Genomic DNA, 14,187 nt, shown 5'->3' on the forward strand with positions numbered 1-14,187 from the left:
AAACAATTTTCCAAATTCAACTCACATCCACAAACCATTTCAGTCCTTACAAAACTATATTTCTGGGGCAAAAATACACAATTTGTCCAAAACATTTCATCCCAACAGACCTTTCATTGCAAGATGGACTCTGACACTGTCTATGGTGAATTTGGCTTTCCAGTCTGGGTAGGACTGGCCTCCCTTCCATCCAACAAATTGCTTTGTTAACATCTCACACAAGCAAGCAGTAAAGATTGGGTTGACTTCAAAAATATCATACCTGACAGTGAAACAAGAAAGGGTTATAATCAGTGTGTGCCCTCTTCTCCCCATTCACAAAAGATCTTGCAGTCCCTACAATCAAGCTAGAAGTATACTGTAGTGATGACAGCTCAGAATACTTCAGCTAATTCATGGCTTTAATTTACTGAAGGCTAATGCTGTCACAGCTAACCAACTGAAGGCAACACAGAAACAGCAAAGAACGGGAAGGCTTATTGGGTCATGCTGCAAAGCCTTTAGAGAACGGTCAGGATACTTCAACTGCCTTGTCATGGCGTTTCTGGGATACCTCAGTGAAGAGCTGCCCAGACTAAGAAACACATCCCTTTCAGTGCCAGTGTAGAGTTTCATCTCCGGAAGGTGAGGCTGACAAATTGGAACTAATCTAAGGCGGTGTGGTACAGTCATCTTGCCTGCAGGGACACATTTCAGCATTCAGCTGCAGAATGCCAGCTTAAGAACAAGCTCTCGATAAAGTAAAGTTCAGGCCAAGCCTGGGGATGCACAACTTTTAAATCAAGATCACATTTTTTTTTCTTCTTAGTCTAACCTCACCTCCCTAGGGGTAGTAATAGGTTCAAAAGATGATAATGCTACACAGCAAACAAAGAGAAAAGTCAAGAAATCTCTCTTCCCAGCACTAGTTTTCCTTTATTTCCTAAAAGTGTTTCACAGTTTAATCCATTAGAGAGGGCAACCTAAGTGTTATGGAGAACCTCACAAATATTTTTATTTTTTGCCACATTCTTTGATGAAGCTAAAGATCAAGTCATGCACCATCCCCAGCAAAAGGGGTCTTTCACTTTAAGTGAGAGCTGAGAAGTTACCAGCCAGAACAGAGGGCAATTTATGCTGAAGACTCACTGTTTTAGCTGGGCCAACTGAGGGCACCTTCCTGGGCAATTTACTTAACAGCCACATGGCATAACATTTTCTACACACTGTAACTGCAAAGCCAGTTACGCTTAGAATTACAGTGATACCAGGCTTTAAAGACTTCAAGAAAGGGATGAGGCCTGTCTTCCTGTTTTGGGAGAAATCGTACATCCTTGACCACAGTAAACAGCAGGTATCTATCTTTATTCTGTATATTAGAAAGAGCTGGATATACTCACATGGCAACAAAAGGACTATGGAGGGTTTTTTCCACTGAAGAAAGAATGCAGTGTAGTAGTCCTCTTCACAGAAGGGTAGGATGCTAACAAACCAGCAAACAGTAGCTAGCATTGCAAGCAGGAGCCATCCCAATTAGCCATTCAGTACTTTGGCTTGCAGGTGAATTTGCATTCTGAGGGCTCTACTTCTCTGCACCTAACCCCTCTGACACTTGCACCCAGCCAACTCTGGTCTATTGTAGTGTGGTTTGCCCGTGATTTTTCATTTTTCAGCTTTTTTCAGAAAGAAACAAGTGAAAGCAAAAATTAAATGTTCTGATTTCTAAACAGTCAATGAGAAATTTCACTGAAACTAAAGTCTGGTAGAGGTAATTTCACCAATGCTTGGTTTATGTACCTAAGTAGTAGCTATTAAGAGGTAGAACTATACTAGTTCACTTTCTATTAAAAGACTTATGCTCTAAGATTACAATCAAATTACAACTTTTGTCCATTTATTTTTAAAAAACACTTTTAAAAATTATGTATAGGCCTTCCAAATATTCTAAATTAGAAGGGATGCTTAACCACCTCTTGAAATCACATAAGGTACCTTGTCTTTTCATTCCTAACTGTATGGGTCCACAAATACATAATTCCTGCATATATTTGAATAAATTAGTAAAGTTTACCACCCAGCTTCCACCCATCCCGATATACTGGGCATTGATACTTGTTTTCATGACCATTTATTTTAGAGCCTCCTGAATGTACATGCAACATATAAACAACCTTCCTCACAGATGTCTCTGTGCCGCGAGCACTTGTGCTTTATAGCTGTGATCTTAAACTCACTTGTTGCTGGTTATGAACAATTCTTCACAAGAAAGTCCCTATAGAGTCACAACCCATTTGGTCTGTTCTCTTGAGAATGAGCAACAGTTTACAGATAATAGACAACTCTTGGCATTATTGTTGCAGTTCTGACTTAAACTCCTAAACCTCAGTTCACAAGCACTCAGAACAAAGGAACAAGGATTTTGGAGAAGAGCACAGGACCCACACCCTTGATGAAAGATCTGCATCCCCAAAAATGACAATGAAGAAAATCCCATCAGCCAACTGTTACCATATCATCCTGGGTAATTGAGTGGTTAGTTACTGTTTTGATCATATGAGAATCAACATATCCAAACCCTTCCACAAGAACTGCTGACATACTCAGGCTTTTAATGGTGCCCACTGCGCCTGGGATTTCAGAGGACAGTGAAGTGCATTCAACAGTGTACTCTGCCAATTGTACAAAGCTGTGTGCTGGTGGGGTAAAAAAATATCTCTCACACTGGCAGGAGATCAATTTACAAACTTAAGCATGAGGCTTAATTACCCATTTCATTATCTTAGCTTGCATAGCTCTGAATGTGAACCTTCAATGAACCAAAGAAATAGTCACTAGCTGCTGCTTTGAGAAAGAGGGAGATAACAGGAAGTAGAAGTTCAAATGCCTGAAACTGCTCTTGCTGCCTATGTCACTACAGACCTTGTTTGCAAAAGTAGGGTGATTGTCCCCAGCCAACAGATCTGTGTTATACCACATTATGTGGAAGACTTAACAAAGTCCTATTTATGTGCTAATCTGAACAAAGACCAAAAGAGATGAAACAGACTTATCTAGCCAATCACAGAGAAACCTCAGAGTTAAATTTTCAAATACTAGCAAGTGATCCTTCGAGACTTTTTAAAAAATTCATCCAGTAAATTCAAGCAAATAAATTGTGATGTGCTTGTGGATTTTGTATGAGCAGGAAATAAAGCGTTTGCTGTAAATTATTCACTCAGCACTAGTTAACTACAATGCCAGCACATTACTAGGGTTTTTAATATTCTTCTCAAGATAATAGGTAGTGTTTCACTTATTACCCTCATTTTTAAGTTATTAGTTACATCAGGCCATTTGTAAATAAAGTGAAGAATTGCAAGAAACTCAAATGCTTTTCCAACTACCTCATTAAAAGACTTTAGTTCAAGAGGGCTGAAAATTCTGCATATCATGAAAAGCTAAAACAATGGTATACCACTAGGCTCAGCAAATCCAAATGAATGCACATCCCCTTTCATAATACCTTGGTTCCCAAAAAGCTTTCCAAGTTATGAGCCATATGCACATCTGTAAAGCATGCCCCTCAAAAAGTATAAATAATAGTACAGGAGAAAAACCTACAGGGCAAGTGAATTTATGAGGGGAAATGAAAGCTACTTAATTGCAACTGGAGTTGCCTAAGTGCAGGGCACCTGGAACAGAGTAAAGCAATGCAGTATCAGATTCTAGAGCCATTTTAGGGCTTTGTTCCTGTAAGGTGACATAACCTTTATGACAAATTCCTAGTGCTGTCAGACACTATTACTGCAAAATCGCTGTCTGGTTTTGGATTTGCCAAGAGTTGAGGGAGTATCAGTGTAGCTGGAAGGAGGACCATGCATCCTATGAAGTTTCACTTATAAAAGATGCATACAGCACTATTGAAATCACTCACACAACTCCCTGCTATTTTGGTTTAGTAAGCAGCAAAGCACAAGAGGGCTAAAAAGCACATATCAAAAGAGAGAACAGCCAGCAGCACCATTTTCTGCAACTTCTAGCTTCTTCATAAGTGGTCTCCTCATCTACACAACAACCCAGTCTTATTCTGCTTAGCAATGCAGTACCTAATTACATCAAAGCTCAAGGTAGCCTGGCTACAGTAGTGTATCGTGTTATTTAGTCTTGCGCTGTAAGCAAAAGCACGTACAGTATATTACATTTCTCAGGGGCTTCTCCAAAGAACTATATGGTATGTGTAATTGCCCCCACAAACAAATCATCAACGAATCAACCGCTTTTCATTATCACCTCCAGCAGCACATTTATTTTGTAAATAAATGCATTAAGAGCAAACAATTTTAGGGAAAACAAAAGATTATCTGAATATGTTCTCAATAGAGGAGGTGGTAAAGTAGTAATTAAAATACTAAAATGAAGCAAAATTAGCATAGGGTGGAATGATTATTCCATTCCATGTATCCCTATCTATTACAGTACAATAATAGACTGAAATCTGTGACTTTAATGGATGATCTGGGTAGTTGAAGGGAACTGTGATTGACTGACACATTTACATAAAGGCTGATGAGCAGCATAATGAATGCATTTATAAAACACAGCTAAGGTCTAACTCTAAGCTGACTTTAACTCCCACATCTAGAGGAGGCTTGCAGAGCAGATACCCTGTTATCTTGAAGAGTTGCTCTCTACCTCCTGAAGCAAGCAACTTTGCCATTGAGCCCTCTTCCTTGACAGGAACTTCATGAAACATACAGCCACATGAGAAACTCCGGTTTAAGAGGAATTAATTGAAACAAGCCATATAAGATTCAGTGACAAAACAGTGACAAAACAGTGCAGGATGCATAAGGCAGATACAACAATACACAGATTCATACTTGACACCATACCTGTAATTTCCTAGGTAGACTCCATCAGGATTGAGCATGGGTGCAATCTTGAAGACCAGGTGGTCTCTCAGTACTTTTGCAATAGGATGCTGGCTCACAAGGAAATCAATTATACCTGAGAAAAATGAAAAAAGAGTTTGAAGACAGGGGTTTATGACATCAATGATTTCCAGTTATCTATCTGAAATTTCACATATAAAAGATTAGAACGATCATTCCTCTTGGTTCCAGGCGCTGCTCCTGCTTCCAACAGAACAAACCATTTGCAATCACACAGCACCCGCCACCTTCTAAAAACTCAAAAAATATGGACTTTAAGGATAAATACCTTAGTCTATCTTCACAATGCAAGTACAATATGGCTATCTTACCAGACACGGTTACGTTTCCACAGAGGGAGAAGTTACTGCTCATCAGCTGAGCCACAATAACAAAACATTTGTCCTCTGAAGTGCTGAAATGAAGTAAAACCTACTAGTTGAAGACTAGTGCCTTACATACCTAGCGTGCATACATGGGCACATACTGCAGCTCACCTCACGAGTGGCAATTAGGTGAGCTGAGGCACCTCAAATTTGGGTACATGCCCAGATCTACCTTTGACATATGAACAGAGAGTTCAGATCATCCGCATGTATACAAATATCAAATGGTTCACTAAAATCGTGAGAGTTACATAAACTCTGTACCAGGCACAGGGAAACTGTTGGACTGATAAAATGAAATTTATAAGGTTAGATTCTTCACCTACTTTACACCCATAAAAAAAACAGGAATAACTCCACCTCATCATTGAAGCTCCTTTAATGTGGAACCAAGGCAAGTGACAGGAGAACCAGATCCTAAATGCCCTTCCTTCAGGCACAGTCACAGCACCAGACCCTGCAGGAGCTCCTGCCTCTGGGCCTTGTGCTCAGGGAGCGACTAAACATCTCCTTGCTCCAAGGCTGGTGCTGGGGCAGGAGGCAGGCAGGCATTCTGGCAGTTAAATTCATTGCTTATTCCTCCACTGAGTTGGTACTGACAGAAATAGCTTCCAGGGAATGAATGTCGAGATAAATCGAGTTCCTGTGTAATCTCAGGACACCCATAGATAGGTCATGACAATTTGTTTTTTATTGTAAGGTCCATCCTGTGAAGCAGGAACCATTTACTGAATTTCCCCAGAATAAATCAATCCCTACACTCTAGTAATAGGATAAAATTAAGTGGAGAAAAATTAAGGCTGATCATCAGTAAAATTTTACTAATGGCAAGCTCTATTAGCCTGTGGAATTGTCTCTCCAGGAGAAGAGTGGAATCCCATCATCAGAAACGTTTAGCGCTGGACAGGGCAAAGCCCTGGGGAATAGATATAACAAGCAACAACTCAGCATAGAAGAGATGGCATAGGCTAACTAGCTGACTTTAAAAAAAATCTGACTTTAGACCTGATTTTTTGTGATCCAATCAAAATCTATAAAAACAAACTAAAACCCGGGTACATGCCAGGTTAAACACACTTGTTTATAGCTTGGCTGAAACACACATTAAAGATGGGACCATAATCTCACATGCTGTACAACTCCTTCATTTAGCCTATTTCCTAAGGCCCATTTTGTATTTCAAATACTAACAAATCTTAACTTACGCTGGTGTTGGAACAAATTCTAATTTGCTGAGGCACATGGGGAAAAACGAGGCTTCTGAAATGTCTAAGATGATCAAGGTATAATTGACTCTAAACATCAGCAATTTTTTCATCTATTAGTGACTAATCTTGAAGAAAGAAAGTCCCTTTCTGTAACCAGGTCTTCCACTTGAGAAGAGACTAAACCTGAATTTCTGAGCCAAATTAGCATATACATAATTATATTGCTCAGGAAATGTTTCTGCAATTATCTCTTCCCAATGAAGGAAACTGAACATCGATCTGCTTTTTGGCTGGTGTTGTGTCTTTTGTTCATTATACAACAGCAAGAACATGAAGAAATGACAGGAACACAGTTGGATCCTGAATAACCAGGTTTCCTAACTGTATGCAAACATGAAAGGCTTCGCTACCTTAAACTGCTACTCTAACTGTTTTCTGGCAGGGTCTAAAACATAATCCACAGTACGCACACCTGGAGGGCTCAAAACTACTTAAAGGGATACAATCCCACACTAAGTCCATGGCTTCTCAAGACATTATGCTGGTTTTAGTTTAAAGTGCGACTAGACTCAAAACATCACACCTGTTTGTGTTTTCTAAAATACTTGTAAGAGTTAACTATTCAGAAATCAGTATGTCCAGAGCATACTTTATCCTAGGTCAGGTACAACCCTTCAAAGCAGCCACAACCAAAGTGGCATAAATATCACATTGTCTACATGATCACTACTTCACCAAAGACCTTGGTGGAACAGTTTTGACATGAGATCTGGCAGTGTACCAAGCATGTACTTATGACAGCTCTTCATGCAGCAAGGAGGACCAAAAATACCTTAGGAACAACATGACTGCTTTTCATTCAGGGGGTAACACAAGAGCCCAAACTCTCAGAGCTTTGCTCTGGCTGTAACTGTGCCAGGGAAAAGGCTCATCCAGGTTCTGCTCATTTTGCTCCTGTTAGTGATGCAGCCTCATTCACAGAGCTTGACAAAGCTGTCTTGGCAACTAGAAGCTACAGTTTGCAGCTTTACACAGGGAATTATTATCCCCTAACCAACAACATGCTATGATGTGGAATGCTGTGTATAAACATGTAGTGGGTGAGACTCCGCTCTGCATGATTCACTGTTGCACCAGGCACACTGTTGCACCAGGCACACTAGATTAAAGAGAAGAGATTGACCTTGGGCACCAAGCAGCTTGGTGGCAAACAGGACCCATCATTTCCCAAGGTACAACAATCTATTAGCAGGTACTGCAGCCAAGTTCACCCAATCCAAAGAGATTTACTGTATTTTCTTGAGGAGGGCCATGAAGATGATCAGAGGGCTGGAGCACCTCTCCTACGAAGACATGCTGAGGGTTGTTCAGCCTGGAGAAGGCTCTGGGGAGACTTTATAGAAGCCTTCCAGTACCTAAAGGGGGCCTACAAGAAAGCTGGAGAGGGACTTTTCTCAAGGGCATGTAGTGACAGGACAAGCGCAATAGCTTTAAACTGAAAGAGAGTATATTTAGAGAATACATAAGAAGTTCTTCACTGTGAGGGTGATGAGACACTGGAACAGGTTGCCCAGAGAAACTGTGGACACCCCTTCCCTGGAAGTGTTCAAGGACAGGTTGGATGGGGCTTTGAGCAACCTGGTCTAGTGGAAGGTGTCCCTGCCCATGACAGGGGGTTGGAACTAGATGATCTTTAAGTTTCCTTCCATCCCAAACCGTTCTATGATTCAATGATTCTTATTTAGGAGACAGTTAATTAAACCTGAAGAAGTCTTATCCTATGATAAAAATACAAAGCAAGAGTTAAAAAGAACTGACTCATAGAAGTCTAACCTGGAAGTAAAGGCAGCTCTAAGGAACGTAAGAGAAGCATCAGATAAAAGCGTACATCTATGTATACAAACCTCACCATAAAATTATTGAAAGCATCCAAATAATCAATACAATTAGCAAATAGCTTTGTCCTTCAGCGGAACCCAATAGTCTCTGGATCAATAATGTTTAAAATAAAAAGACAGATATCAGACTATTAAAAAAATACCATCACAGAGAACTTGGTCCTCCTGTTAATAAATCAATACAAACTAAATTTTACAGCTTCTATAATCAGCAAGAGACATATCAGTGTATCTCATTAGGCTGGGGTTAAGAATTTGGCAGCAACCAAAGCCCGTTTAATATCATTTACTTCAAGGCAGACATGGCAATACAACAGATGCCCTAATTTATTTGTTGATCTTTGTATTAAAATAACAGTTTGCTGGTAAACAGGAAGGGTAATGATGCCAGTCACCCTTGTTAGTGGCTAATAATTGCTTAATTTGTCCACTAATTGACCTGTGCTACTGTTGAAGCACTGGATCATGTTGCAGGGCATGAAGTAAACAAGGCCACTGTAATGTTACTTTAGAGAATGACTTCTGGAAATAGAACTACTTATTGCTATAAATTTTCTCTTCACAGATGAGCAGATTAATTGGTCTGCCAATTAGTCTGTTATTAAAGAAAAAAAGGGCTGCCCACAGATTGGCTGGATCTTCGAACCGCAGCACCAGTTTGGGTCAAATAAAATAATCCAATCTGAATCAGTCACATCAGCTATGAAAAATAAGACAAGCATTATTTAAAAACAAATCTCTGTGGACAGAGATCAAGGAAAATGGCCCGATAACTTAAGTATTAGCTCTTCAAGTGACTTTAAAATAAAATGGAGAAGATGATGGAATGGGCCTACTCAGGCACATTACGGTATGGAAAAGTTCTCCAATTAAAAGAAGCAAAACAATGTAGACTATTTTTGTATCAAGCTTTCTGGAAAGTAACTAAAATCATTATTTTTCAAATAATAATGTGCAATTATAGATGCTGCCTGGGACCAGCCCAGCCCAGAAATCAGCATTCAGCCATGACACAAAGAAGAGGCTTATCCATAGTCCACTAAAACTCAACCAAAGCCTTTACATTAACTTCAAGGAGCTTTTGATAGTTGTGAGGGAAAGGAAACCAAGAACTGAAAACAAGGAAAAGGGAAACCAACACTGACAAATGTGAGTCATTAGATACACAGCCACAATGGCTCCAAAAATTTTAGCAGTTTTTTAACAGTCTTTCTTGGTAAACACAGCTTCACTGAAACTGTGCTAAGTCAGGACCAAATCTCCCCTACTCCAAGTCACTTCTCATATCATTACTTTTTCTCAAGGCTAAATGCACTTTTTCAAATTTCTGTTGCCTTCTGCAGCTCAGCATCTCTCACCTACTCCAACATCAGATTCTGTGGCATCTCTCTGCCTGCCCTAATCCACCTCAAATTATCTACTGGAGCTTCACAAGCAAGTTGATCATTTGATCATTCCCTCTCCCATAACATGCCAAAGCAACCTTCTCTGCTCATATGATTTCTGCTGTATTGTCTGGATGTTTGCTCAATTGACCACCTTAAAGTCCGTTTAAACTTCCTGCCATCTCTAACATGACCTCTCCACACTTTCTCCCTCCAAAGAAAAGTCTGCCTTATCCCCTGTTTCTCCATTACCCCATCCTTTCACTCTCAGTCTGATAATAAGTTTAATTGTATAACTATATAATACATTTGCCCTGCTCCTATTACTGAAAATCTAATCACGACAGATCCTAATGCAATATGGCAACTGCTAATGCAAACATATCCTGGACTGTGTCTAGTATATGCCAAGTAAGAAGTGATTTACATTTTCAGACCCATTTCCTAACACTGAATAGCTGCTGATATCCTGCAGGCAGCTCACCATAGCCTGCAGGTTAAAGAGAATGTTACAATTAGGCTCTAATAAAAATAGGATTTGGAAAACAAATACAAGGCAGTCCTGAATGCTTATGCTTATATCTACTGAAATGTTCTGTTAAAGATGACTGAAACTAATGTGAAAAGCACTAACACTTTTGTGGAGAGTAGGAAAGCAAAAATGTGGGGTTGGGCTTTCTGGAGAGGTTTTTTAACGTTATGGTGAAAAAACCCATCAGATGATAGGGCCAAGTAGCTACAATATTCTGTCTCCACAGAACAAGTACAGCATAAGCAGTAAACAACAGCAAGACACTGCCATGCCACCATTTGTCTGTGAAAGAACTCTCTTTCTGCAAAATGGCCCTTGTCTGTTCAACCTTTGCCCTTTCTTCTGGGACTGCAGAAAAAAAAAAAAAAAACCACAACAAAACAAGGCACGAAAAAGACAGATGGACACTCTTCTCCATCCCAGCATGGTGGGAAAGGTGTCACACACTGAACCCAACTCAGCACAGGTCACAGCAATGCTGTGACAGCATGATCTCTACAGAATGCACATCTGTGCTTTCAGTGCAGCTCCTAGAACAGGCCAATAGACAGAAACGATCCAATAGTGTCTTAGCCTGAAGTGTTTCCAATATTCAACACAACAGCAAGGAAAAAAAAAAAGAGTATGTGAATAATGATAAATGAGCAGAGCAGGGTTATTGACATGATCTAACATCATCCTGTCACTGAAATTATCCCTACAAAAGATCATTCACATGGAGTGATCCATAAGCACAAGATCATTGCAGATGCTGACTCCGCTTCTTCTTACAGTGCCTCTCCTCCTCTTAATGTGTAAAAACAGACTGTTAAACTCAACCAGCCCATTTTTGGGGGTTTTTACACTTTTTAGAAACACATTTATCAGGCAGGGGGGTGTACAAGAGTGCACACATTGATTCTAACATCAAAACAGAAGGAATTTACAGATTTGGAATGCTTTAATAATCGGTTTCTTTACCTTTCCAAAGGTCCCTTTGGAATATACAGCAAAAATTTGTTGCCTGAAGTATGTCAGTCAGTGGTTTTCAGTTGCCAAGCCTGATGTATATCTGCATGCATATGCCTCTCTCTGAATAGTTACTGGAATTAAGTGAGAGTGGGAAGATCCAAAACACTAGCTGTTTTTCCTTAACTCCTTCTGGCCATCCTTAGTACACACAAAAGTACAAGGGAATTGCTTGCACTCAGAAAGGCATGCAGTACCACGCACAAAACTTTAGTGAGTATTCATCAGAACCCACTTCTCAGGTCAGCCTCTGCTCCTCGTGGTCCGTCTGTGCTGATGCTCAAATTACACCTAACCTTCCCTAGGGATAGGCTCAGAGGGGGCCTGCACAGGCCTGCAGGTGCCACAGAAAAGCAATCAAGTTCTTAGAAAATGCAGAGAAATTAACAATTTTTCCCAGTGGTTCCTATGGACAGGAAGCTTTCAAGGGAGACAACAGCTAAACACCACAATTACTCATGACAAAACACATACAAGCCAACCAAGGCAGGTGAGACAATGCTAGGAAGGATGTGGTAGGTGAACCAGATACATTCCTGGTTACTGTTCATCTAAAGCATACAGAAAGAGAAGGGTTGATTGATTCTCCTGGAATACCAAGCCTTTCGATTGCAGAGCACTTTGTCCCCAACTAGACAAGTGACTATTTCAGTGCTAAGTAAGATCTCGTTGCTTGAGTGTGGCTAGTTAAAAGCACCCCAAAAAGTCTTTAGGCCCCTGTGGTCATTTCAGTTGTTTTTTATCAACAACCATTATTGCTGTTGTAAAAAAAAAAAAAAAAGAAAAAAACAACCATTAAGTCCCTAGTGGATTGTACACATGGCCCCATTTCAACTATTTTTAAAGAAGTTTTAATCAACTTGAGACAGAAAAGTTGCACACTTTAAGGATTCAGCTGTGATAAGCAGATTGATTAGGCGCACATCAAGATATATTATGGCATATTTGTTCTTTTATTTACCATTTACTCTCTCATCTATTCTCTGCTGTAACTCTATGTCTCTTCAAAACACAGGATTAAAAGAAAAGGAAATCTCAAATAATAGGATAAAATGAATGTGCAGGAAATGAATGGGTGAATTAGATTACAGTAGATGAAGCACTGAGGTCTCAAATGCAAAATGCAGGGAGTTTATTTAATTTGTTACTCTTTTAAAATGAAAATATGCTCACTGACTTGAATTAGTAATTTCCATGTTTTAAGATATGTGAGGCCATTACAGCTAGGCCTGTTTCCAGAGCAGTGAAATAAATGGAAAACCGCCAGTCTCCCAGGGAACACACTAGCTCACCGCATTTTGCCAGCCCAGTGAAACAGTGCTAATGTCAGCTCCAGAGAAAACTGTGCTTCTGCTGTAGGGGCTGCATGCAAAGGAATTGATAACGACTAGCAACAAATACTTGAAATGGCAGAGCAAGGCACTATGGAGTTTAGGTTTTAATGTGCATGGTAAGCACAGATAGCAATTGATTTAAAGGAAGTTTAAAAATTATTGTTCCTGACATCTCCCTCCCTCTCTCCTCCAGTTAGCATAGGGTTCCACAAATAATTAAACTGCCATTCGGTGTGGCTGAAACGCAAATCCATGTGAAGGAAACCAGAGGTGGGAACAGCAGTCAAGAGTCTCCCAAATGGGTTCAATCACCTTAAGAGAGAAAGACTGCTCTGTCTTTTGCTGATCTGAATCAGGGCATCCCAACCCCTCACCTCTATTCCTCCAGGTTTCTCAGATATATGCTTTTGCATGTGATGGTCTAACTGAGGGAACTGAAGTCTCTGCTAGGGGACCGCAAGTGTGTGGCAGGCCTCTCTAAACAAATCAGCAGATCATAGTTTGTGAGGACAGTGAGTAGCAGTTGTGTTACTGCATCACAGCTCTATAATTAAATAAGACTCTGGCCATTCTGGTACCTAAACATTTCAACTACTTTCCAGAACATCCAATAAAGTTACAAAAATCCTTCTCACGCTGTTGTATGGATACAGGAGACATTTCTGTCATTACAGCCACAAATGACATTAAGAGTGTAAATTCAATGAAGATTCGGGAATATCTTGCCATAGTAAAACATTCTAGGACTACTGGGTAATAAGATAGACCATGTGATTAGAAAGACCTTCTTGGCCATTGGCTGCTTAAGCATGGATGGGACTGACTGGGATGGAAAACACCCTGCAAATTTATTTCCTTACATAGATATTCCTTGTTTTCTCACAAAGGAGGTACACTTACACCATCTACCTTTCATGTGCCCTGACTATCTCACTCTTTTTCCTAAATGTCTACATTTAGACTATGCAAACATTGCCTCAAAACCCCAAAGAATTCCAGACCATGGTACTCCAGCTGTGTTTCAAGCAGGGAGGCTATGTAGAAAAATGGATATGACCAGAATAGAGTCAGCCACAAATCAGCATCTAGAAGTAGAATCAATTCAGTGCAAAAAGTTGGTAAGTGATGAGTGTTTAGGATTTCCTATGTAGTTTTATGAGCTGTGGCTCTTTCCTCATAAAAAGATTCACATCTGCTTTGGAGGATATGTGACTGCTGGTGCTGGGCTGGCGCACAACATCCTGATTCAGTACTGAAAAGATATAGAAATACATTGCCAGTAAAACATAATTAAAGTTAGCATTGCCAGTGACTAGGATGTGGGACCAGGAGCCAGAACGCCTGATCTTGTCTCTAGCACTGCCGATTTTTGGCAAGTTGTTACCAGAGTCTGCTACTTTAGTATGTTCAACTTGAGATAGCAACGGCCAGATTTGCAGGGCAGCAAAGCTAGCATCTTTGGGGCCAAAACCAGCAGATGGATTTTCCAAACAAACTCATGAAGCTCAGTGGTGCTGACTGCACTTGGAAGTGTGGCAAGTGGCAAC

The sequence above is a fragment of the Leptosomus discolor genome, chromosome 3 (assembly GCF_034619465.1).
Source record: "Leptosomus discolor isolate bLepDis1 chromosome 3, bLepDis1.hap2, whole genome shotgun sequence".
NCBI classification, from domain to species: domain Eukaryota; kingdom Metazoa; phylum Chordata; class Aves; order Leptosomiformes; family Leptosomidae; genus Leptosomus; species Leptosomus discolor.